Raw genomic sequence first — 11242 nt, forward strand, 5'->3', positions numbered from 1 at the left:
GCACCTCTTTCTGGAACAAATGACATTTCTTGGGATGGAGTTTGAGGTTTGCTGCTTTCAAATGCTTGAATATTTCCTCCAGCCGAAACATTTCCTCGTCATGTGACTCGCTGACGCAACAATACCATAGTAGGCGTGTTATTATTTTCTCGAGTAACTTTCCTAAACTGTTGATTAGACTAATTGGTCTGTAATTCTTTGGATATTTTGTTGTGGGACTGGTTTTAGGTAAAATTTTAATTATTTCTGACTTCCATAGAGAGGGGTGATGTCCAGAACTAAGAGAAAGGTTGAACAGGGCTGTTAGGTGTTGTATTAAAAGGTCTGAGGCGTTTTTTAGGATTATGTTGCGGATACCGACTTCGCCGGGTGCAGTGTTTGATTACTAATTTAACTTCTGTCTGTGTGATAGCTTTAGTAATGAGGTCAGTATCTGCCAGGTTTATGTGGTGATTTTATTGTCTGCATACAGTGCTTATATACATTACCTGCATAGAGGTCTGGTCTATAGTGTAATCGATGGATAGGATCATTCTCTCGCTAGCTATCGACCCTGATACATGCCAGTATGCAGTCTGTCTCATACCCTACGCCGCCGTTAATCATCGACGGACTACCACTCGACTTCTCCCCACAGGACACGGCTAACTTCATCCGCCACTACAAGACTCAAGCCCAAGTATTCCCTGAACGCACCCGACGTCTACGAATGGGAGGTATACTCCTCCAACCCAAGTCACTCGAAGATTTCCGCTACTTTCGCCACCCTTGGTCTTCAAACCCTCCCGTCACTTGCCAACTCAGTCTCCACTCAATATTTCTCAGGAACGTTCATTTATCCTTTACACCAGAGGAAATTCATCAAGCCCTTGAAATTACAACCAACTCTACGATCCACACAGTCCACCGTATCCCGTCAAAGAAAACAGGTTCACCCTCCACGTTCATGAAAGTTGTCACAACTTCCAAAACAATAGCAGATTTCATCCTCACCCATGGTTGCTACCTTGATTATCATCACTAAGGCAGAAAAACCTTACCGTAAACCTCACCCACCCCATACCTTTCCTAACCCACCCCCAAGCCCATGTTTCTCAACACCCTAAAGAAAACCACTGCCAACCAGTACTGTACCACCCATCCTATTACAATAGACCAAGCTACTCAAACCTCACCCACCCCTGAATCACAAGACATGTCAACCCAAACCACCACTACTAGGAGAAAAAAAAGGCACCCAGACCCAGCCGCAAGTCTTCACAGTTACCAACCTCCCGCCCCCAGCCACTTTCCACATCATCGTCGTCAATCTCACCGAACGCCTTACTAATTGACACCTCCCCCGATCTCTACCTACCTGACAAACCTTCCACCCACTTACCAACGACACTGACACCGAGGATCCCACGCCTTTACCACCTGCTTGAAACCGGAACCTGTTCCACAATAAAACCATGGCGAACATCAGGAGACTCCACAACTCATTCAAAAACTAATCAACCCCCAGCACCGGACTTCATTTTGCCTTCCCCACTTACTTATTTCTTCTCGCTAACCGGGCACTGGTAACGAATTGGTCGTTACCAGTGAAAGTGGGTTTTCTCGGGGTACTAATTAAATTCTAGGCATAGGATTTTTTGATCCCCATCGCCCTGATGGACCGACCATCAGTCCGATATCGGCCGTTTAGTTTAGTCTACTTTGCTCTTCACTTTTTATTTTACCGTTACTCTCACGTTTACTTTTTAAATTTACATACCTTATCTGCATTAATTTCCTGTTTTCTCAAGTTAAGCCCATATTCCTAAGCCATGCGCGGGGTGAAGGAGGAATGTTTAATCTTCGAGCACCCTAGATTAGTAATTATTTCTGCTAAATAACTGCCAGAAACGAACGAACACAACGTTAGATAGCAAAGACGAAGATCGAGAAATAGGTATTAGTGTCAGCGGAGGTATATATATTTTGGAATTATACAGTATATATACACTTACCTTCAAAAACTCTACCTAACCAATCAGAAGATGAATGAATACTGATACATTGTAGAAGAAAAAATCATGCTTTTTTCACATTTTTGTTGTAATGGGACACTGAAAAAGTTTATTTAGAAACTTACAATCACATTCCTTTTATTAAACAAAATTCACAACACAACAATAGTTTCCTGCAATTATGTTCAAAAGTGTTTACATCATATTGAACACTCATCTGAATGCTACAATGGAAATGTATTACAATGCACATACAGTTTCACGAAACAAATTCAAACAAATATTTTAAAAGTTAGGACCAAAACAATATAAGTCATATTTACATTCTGTTTTTAGTATAAACATTTAATTATATTGAATTGTTTTCTTCAAATGGTATTTTTTTAAATAAAATTCAATATAAATACATTTTCTTTTCTAAATGGCAATCCTATAACTATTGATTCAGAAATGCTAAAACATAGATTCAGTAATTTTAAGTTATGTTAAAATCGGAAAGATTCCATGAATGACATAACGGCATAATATATTCTTTGTATTGCTACTCTCTTAAAACCCTGCCAATGAAAATTCATGTTTTTACTTTTTAACTTGGTGCAGTTTTACATGTATTCATATCCTCATGTAGCTGTTAAGTGTTCTCTATACTTCTTAGAGAAAAACTACAAAGATTGATTGATAATGGTCCCACAGATCACTAAATGGAAAAAACAAACAAACCTAACATGAAATACACATTAAATAAAAAATATATATTATTTTAAAGCAAAATGACTACTGTTTTCTGTTGTTTCTTTGTTGTGTTAGTATTTTCCAATATATTTATCTTTAAATTACTTGCACCATAGTGGTTTTGGGGAAACTTCTGAACATGTTTTCATATCAATTGAATGTGTATAGTATACAAGACACTTAAATGCTCATTCATATTTCATGTACCATAAGAAGATATTGCAGTCTGTGGTAAAAGTTTCAAATTTGAATTCTGTAATGCAAACACCTATACATGTAAATCATAAACAATGAACATGAAAACTGAACTGTTAATCTTTCCAAAATAATAGATTGGTAATTAAGGGATAAAAAGAAGTGCTAAATTTTGAAACCTGAATGATGACAGTGTTTCACGAAAACTTACATCACATACACATTAAAACTTTATTATATTGTGCATGTTCAATATAAAAAAAAAATATTGAACATCCTGTAAAGATTGGAAGTGTATTAGTTTTTGAACAAACATGGCACCCATATGTTTTCAAGTTACAAACCTGCTAAAATATTTGTATATACATGCAACTCAAGTGTACAGTATCAGAATCATGGAAAAGGAAGCATGCATGATCTAGTTTACATGTACATATCATTAAAAAGGAAGTGAACACAATGCATGTATAAACATCTGAGTAGATCACATTATAATAATATATGCATGTCTAAAACCGTATATCTGAATATATAATCTAAATATAATAGACAAGGCACTGCAGATCTTCAAGTTTAAGTTCAGTTATATAAATAAATCTTGCAATTACTACTATTGTACTAATAATTTAACAGAATTGCAAAGTAACATACTATAGAACAAAAAGGATTTAATGTTAAATTCATAAATTTAAGTACCCACACTGATTGCTTGTCATCACAAGAACTACAACAATATGACTGACTCTGTAACATAAATAAATGTGGACACATTGAAAACTATGCAAGATTACTATAAACAATCATCATCATCATCACGTTTTAGTTAGTCTGCAATAAGGTCTTATTAGGAGCTTTTCAAATTGTGTCTGTGTTTGAATAAATATGGACAAGTTTAATTTTTGTATTGATTATTTGAAACAGAATTATATACTTTCTGTTGAATTAGTTGAATAACAATAGAAAAGAAACCCTTCTTATGTACATTGAAATAAATCTTCAATTTTTTTGTAAATACTGTTATACAATTTCCAACATGTGTACCAAGTATGCTGTTTGTATGCATAAACTCCTAGTTCTATGTTTATGATGGATTTTTAATTTTTTCCATTTCTCTAATGTTTGTTACCCTCCCATTAGAAAAGTAAAACTGTGGCAGTGATGAGGAATATGTGGTTTATTTTTACTTTTTATGGAATTATGAATTTTCATTTTACTGACAAAATAATAATTCAAAGGAAGTGAACAGACATAATGCATGTATGATTTACATGTAAATCTGGGTAGATCAAACTATAATAATATATGCAGGTCTAAAATCATGTATCTCAATATATAATGCAACTATAATACAAATATCTTGTTGTTTTTTACCTTTTAAGGCCTAATAAACTTTTATTTTACTAAAAAAATAATAATTCAAACCTACCTTTCTTTTCTGAAATCTCTCAGTAAAGAAAAAACATAAACTAGTTCCTTGAAAAAAATCAAAAGCTTATAAACTTAAACACTACATAATAAATTTGTTGGTTATGTAACTACCAAAATGTGGCACTCAAAGAGCTACTACAGCAACAACATTCAGATCTGATTCAACCTAGTTTATATTGTTCATCATCAAAGGAAGAAGGATCACATGACCAGACTGAGAGGATATTGACTACTAAAACCTTATCTAAGCTTAAACAAGCATGACACATGGATTTTAAACTCTTCTTTTTTTTCATCTCTAACCCATTTATGGTGACATGTTTTTGTAAGAAATATAACATTATTAAAATTACAGTAAATATATATATATATATTTAAAATTTAAAAATCCTACTGTAATATAATGCCACCTTTTTTCACATTCATTCTTTAGTTCTTGTGGAGGTAATCAGATTCACAAGGATAATACATTTTACACCAATACAAGGCCAAGCCTGACTGGGCTATTATCCCATGAACAAACACAAATGCAAACACCTGGTGTAATGATAAGTTTCCAAGAAGAAAATCATCTAACTAAATTGGTAATATAAATATTAGGAAGATGGGATCTAGCCTTGAACAAATATTATAAAACACTTACCTTATACGATCTTCAACTAGATAGATAAGCATACATACATATTTGTAACTCTGTAGAAAATTTACAGAATGAGGGGCACTGCTTACTACTCCTCATAAAATATGTTATTTAAGGTATTTCTCTCTGTAGATAAAATTACACAATCTAGCATTTGTTATAAAAGAAAATTTTATAATATTAACAACACACACTAATTATATAAAGATTTGTTCCTGCCACAATTGGCATCTGGTAAGTGTATAACATTACCTATATTAGAATAGGCCACTTGTAGTGAGTAAAGAACATTACAAATGGACCACAGTTAACCACAAGAAAAGACCCTGTTGTTTGGTTTTTATTGATGAAGAAAAGAATTATCCAAAACCAGCCTAGCTCAGCCATAAGTCCACAAACAAATTCAACTTTTTTATTTTTTGCAAAATCCACAATTCATATATTAAGGAAAACTGTAACAGATACAAAATCCTCATACACAGCAAATATTCCCAGAATATTCTTCATTCTTCAGAATCACATTCTTTTAAAGTCTCTGTACCTTAGAAGCAAGATTTTTATACTTACTAAGATTTTGAGAATATTTTGGATCACAATAACATTCTCCTTAGTAACTTTATTTTATTTTAGGTTTCAGAAACTGGGTACACATAAGCTGTTTGGAATGTGATGATGTGACCATCTTTCACCATATTTTCCAAAATAACACCACCTTTATTAAAATTGAAGTATGCAGATCTCCATTGATATAAAATGTACAGGAAAATAGGCGATGAATACTACATTCACTCTCAATGGCAGAAATACTAAATTCTCAATGGTGAAATGAGAAATCTATAAATGCTAAACATGTCACCTTTACATAATACTGTGTTATCTATTACTTTTTCTAATTTGTTCTATGACAGAGATACAAAATTACTTGAGAGAATGTATTTATGTGCAGATATTTAAAAAGGGTCAATTATATTAAATCAAATTGTTCAAAATATCCACAGAGTTACTGGTAACAGCCTTGCTGACAAATCTAAATGAAGTATAATGCACTATGATTCCTCTCTGTCCTTGACTATGAAAATATTGCAAATATTTCTTAATGTAAACAAGTGAGATAAAATTAAATATTAGTACTCGATGATCAGTAGATACTGAATCTAGGAAGGAAGAAAACTATTAAAATGAATCATTGCCAAGATAATAAGAAAGAAAGTTCTTGTCTATAACGTTAAGAATGGAAATGTTTTAAATTCTATCACAAGTTTATTACAGAGGAAATGGCAAAAACTGAAAGTTTCATTATATAAAACTAACAACATGAATTAACTCTTCCATTACCTCAACATGAGTAATAACAGAAGATATGTGCATTTTGTTATGAAACTAAAAGTGGCCAGTCTAACTGACATAATAATGAAATACCACTAGAGCTGTGGTTGAAATCACACATACACACATAAAAAAAGAAATGGCTCTCTTTTGGAATTTCTCCAAGACAGACCATTTGGAATAGCAATTTTCCAGTAGTGATAAAAAATTGACAGCAATTTTGACAAAATAGTATTTTCAACTTGTTCTATAAATGATTTGAATTTTACATTGTTACATAGAAGTAAACCAATTTCAAGCCTGAAAAATAGAAAAAGTTTATGTCCATTTTTACATTCAATCTACAACAGAATCTCTTTGAAATAATTGGGAATTCAAACTTCTCTTCCTGTCATCTATAACCACTGTATGACATTTCATGCACAAATTATTTTGGTCTGTATTGCTTTGACTAAAGATAGGTTTTACTGTATTCAACATTGTATTCAGTCTCTCTTCTTCAATCCAGTCAAATCAAAATTTCATTCTTAATCAAACAATAAACTTATTGTCAGTCCTCCAGTTTACTGTGGTTACTATTTTTATCTGTAAAGTTGTTAGATTATTACATTAGTATCTAGTAAAAATAAATAAATTAGTAATTTAGGTGATTATACAGACTTAATCATGAAAATGATACAATTTTTATCTTTTAACTGTTGCTGTCAAGTCAAAGTATTGTGATAAAAAAAACAGTATAAAATAAAGGGTTGAATTTTTTTAAGCACCTAAGCTAATAAAATACTTATAAAAATATGTATGCAAATTACCTTAGTTCACTCTGATTTGATGTTGCTGCTATTAAGAGCTCTGGATACACAATTCCCAACATTCTATATATATACCCATTTTTATTCAAAAATTTTAGCAAAGCATGCAAATATTGTTTAATTACCTCTTCAACAGATTGGTATGGTAGACATGGTTGTTCCATTGACTTTCACATTATAGTGCATTTGCTTACCACTTCCTGTACTGTGAAAGATCCTTTGCACTGCTAGGTGAGTTTGTTGTTGTCTGTAGGTAACAGAACTAAAACCTTCTGTCCAATCTTGAAATATTGACCCTTGACCTTCATGTTATAATAGTGTTTCTGACTGTCTATGGATTTGGCTTACCCTTTAGAACAGCTTTGATAGGTCAGGTTCAATATTTCTTTCGGGTCCTCTGTTTTGTAAATCTCTTTCCATTTTGTATTAGTTAGTAGCCGGTAGTCATCGGGTTAAGGCTATTCAAATCCTTAGGTTCATATGTAGAAGCTTTAATAAAAGGGGGGTTATGATTGTGTGGATAAGTATATAGATCAGTAGAATAGTATAATAACATTCCTTACCTTATGGACTTTAACATAAAACCCTGTACATCTCTTTTCACAGACATTTTCTCCCAAAGTTTTATAGCTTGAATTTAAATTTTGATCTTTTCAGGCTTTTTTTAGTATAGAAAAATAATTTTCCTTTTTTGTAAATATAATGAATTTTTTAAATTTTATAACATTTTTTGTAATCTATGCATTGAAATACTTGAAAGCCATTAACACACAGTTGAAGAACTTAATAAAGTGAAACATTTTTGGTACATTGTATATGGTGCATTTATTATAATATTCCTCCAAAATAATCTAGATTTTATTCACAGGATATATCAGTTTCATTGATAATACACATCACCATCACTTATTGAAACCCTAGGAGCATCAGTAATCTCATATTAAATGTGGTAAGAGTTAGGGTCTGACTGAATTCACTTATCTGAAAGACACACATTTGAAAAAAAAGACATTCAGTAACAAGGCCCTTCAGCATTGGCAGAATTTCTGATTTGTGAGGCCTGCTTCCAATCAGTGTGTGGCCAATGTTATGAGAGATCTTTTCTTGCTTCTCAGTCAATACATTATCAAGATATGTGGCATGGGATTTAGATAAGGAATTCTTATTGACCAATGACTGATCTCTATAACTTCTTGTTCAAGGCAGTAAATCTCAATCCTGGCAGTGTGAATGCAAACATTATCCTGCATCAGACCAAAAATCTGATAGAAATCCACCTGTAAGAAGAATACATAACTGGGTTTAGCTCTACATAAACATAAATTTATCATTTAGTAATTGCACTACTCAAAAGAACAGTGAGAATTTTATGTTCCTTTATAACTACACTTCTCTGCACTATATCCCTGAACCACCACAGATATAGTCATATTCAGTCATGTTACAATAAGTATATTATTCTTCATTTTATTATTATTTTTTTTTTTACAGATAATCTTATACTGCAGTCTGAAGACACAACTGGGTGATCATATATATAACTAAACTGTACTCAAAGTGGATTTGTCAATGCCATTGTTCAATTCAGTGAATTAATTCATCCACTTTTTGATGGCATTTCTTTCATGAAGGCCCCCTCCCCCACTACCCTACTCAGGCCCTCACCTGCCTAGGCTATTGGTACTTCCTGAGGTGTGCAAAGTTTGGTAACTACCACATAGCATTCAGCATTGACAAGTTGCAGGAAGAACCATCTATTGTCATTACAGTAACAGATTTCCATCTCATCTGACCAACAAAGTTGTATACCTTGTACTTATTCACTTACAACAAAAGACCAATAGACAGCATCCTACATACACTAGCTACACTAAGGTGGTATGTTGAGCATATAACAGCCTTGGACCAGGACAGAAAAGAGTGGAGAAGGTTTATGGTCATCTGAAATGCAGCCAAATGATGATGATATTATTCACCTCTAGCTCTCCAGACACAAACCCATTGTTCGTACTTAAAAACATGAAACCTTGACCCTAGAAACATTTAGATAATAAAAAAATCACCCAATTATAAAGTAAAAAGTAACTTATATGAAGAAAAGCCAACCTGTACCCTGACTATGAACTACAATAGGTTTTACATAAGAGACTTCACACGTTTAAGTGTAAGGATGATATTTGTAAGACTTTACCAGAAAAAACTGTAGAAAGTTCTTTGTTTTAGAAGAACTGTAGATTGTGACATTACCATGTATATTAAATACAAGAAAATTTGAGCAATGGTAATTCAAACATTTTGACTATATTCTAACCAAAATTTCAGATGAGTTCAATTGCCTAATATCACAATACACACACATATATAAATGCAATGTGCAACGATACTTTTTTTTAGATTATGTGAAAAACACCATTCATAATTCTGAAGTAAAGGCCCTTTTAGTTACTCTGATGTCTACTCAGCATAACTTTGTCACACGACATCTACTAGCTTAACTACTCTTTACAAGGGCTTAACACAAAGGATAAACGTGTTTGACACCAGAGATTACTCTAAAGTCATTAACAGTATTAGAAGCCTAAAAAAATTAAAGCATTGTTTTCACTTGCAGAAATCAAAATCTCTGTGTATAGATGTACTCATATGATGCAACTTTTGCATACTAACTCAGAAATCTGTGCAAGAAAGACTCAGGTTCCAGGTTCTTAAGAACCTGTACTTAAAGTAAAATCTTAGATGAAGTTTTTAAGATATTTAGCAATGAAGTGTAGGAAGGATCATAGAAATATGAGAGAGCTGCTGGAATATTCCCTTTTTGTGCTGTTTGCAGTTGTTGACAAGTGCTGATTAAGGATGTGAAATACATAACATTCAATATGTAATAAGTTCAATTCATTTGTTATCTACATATAGTGATATTTCAGAAGTAGGGAGATATCAATCCAAATCTGGATTTGAAAATTTTGTGTTGCAAAGATAAAAAAAAATAAACAGACTTATAAATTCTAATGTCTATTTTTAAAAAGTCTTTAAAACATTTCCCACTATTTGCAGGAAATTGAAATGAAAACAAGTAACCAGCAAGTATGATTATTTGGAAGAATAAAAATGTCTGTGATATGTCAATGTTTTTTCAATGTGAATGATTGCTTTGACATGGATGAACCATAACCAAAATTCTTTTTCTTGCACTTACTCTAATTAAAAGTCATTAACCAATTGATCCAAATCATTCTGCACTCTATATTACTGTACTTCAACATCCTCAATATAACTACAAATACCAGTGATTTTAATGTCATCAGCAAAATTGACTAGTTTACTAATTATATCTATATCATTATCATAAATGTAAATAAGAAAAAGCAAAGATGCAAGCACTGACTCCCCAAGGCACTTTACTTGTAACAAGGGTCCAGTTTGATTGGACTCCATTAACAACAGTCTTTACTTTCTCCCCTCCAACTATCCCACATTTCAATTAACTAGTCTTTCCCCAAATTCTATCAATATGATTTTCTTAATTGATCTTTTGTGTGCCATTTTATCAAAAGCTTTTTGAAAATAATGCACCATGTCTATTACCTCTCCATAGTCTGAGAAAAGTAATGTCCTTGAAAAAAAAAGGTTGGTAAGCTTGCTAAGCAAGATTTTTTTTTGCAAAATGCATTTAGTTTTTGTATATGATATCATATTTCATTAAATGATTTTGTACATCTTTTATTAGACTCTCTAGAATTTTATCCATTATAGAAAAATCACTAACTGGCAGGGTAACTCCTTCTAAACCACTTTGAAAGAAGGAGTAACATAAGCAACTCTTCAATTCTCAGGCACCTGCCCACGCTCTGTTGACCTACCAAAAAGGAAAGAAAGAAGCTCACATATCTGAACTGCAACCTCCTTTAAAACACTGGGGAAATCTAAAACAGTCCAGTTCTGGGGATTTAGCTATCCCTAATCTCTCAATCTTTCTATTATTACAGGGATTAATATCTACAAAATTCAGGCCAATTTCAACATTTCCTACAAAATGGTTAGGGTCAGGTATACTGCTAAAATCTTCTCTTGTAAAAAAAAAAAAAAAAAAAACTAAGAAAAAAAAAAAAAAAAAAAAA

General features: G+C 32.6%; 1 long non-coding RNA gene across 2 annotated transcripts in view; it reads right to left on the minus strand.

Moving 5' to 3' along the window:
• Nucleotides 1–2102: 2102 nt before the first annotated feature.
• LOC111089820 overlaps nt 2103–11242 on the minus strand; it is an 11182-nt gene continuing 2042 nt past the window's right edge. Inside the window, exons 2-3 of one of the 2 annotated variants that reach the window (XR_002613995.1) lie at nt 4348–8401; nt 2103–2691 (exon numbers count right to left, since the gene is read on the minus strand). This is a non-coding gene — a long non-coding RNA (uncharacterized LOC111089820). Of the gene's footprint in view, nt 8402–11242 lie in introns of both variants that reach the window. The other variant, XR_002613994.1, reaches the window with a different exon arrangement.

Source organism: Limulus polyphemus, unplaced genomic scaffold (genome assembly GCF_000517525.1).
Source record: "Limulus polyphemus unplaced genomic scaffold, Limulus_polyphemus-2.1.2 Scaffold7477, whole genome shotgun sequence".
Classification (NCBI taxonomy): domain Eukaryota; kingdom Metazoa; phylum Arthropoda; class Merostomata; order Xiphosura; family Limulidae; genus Limulus; species Limulus polyphemus.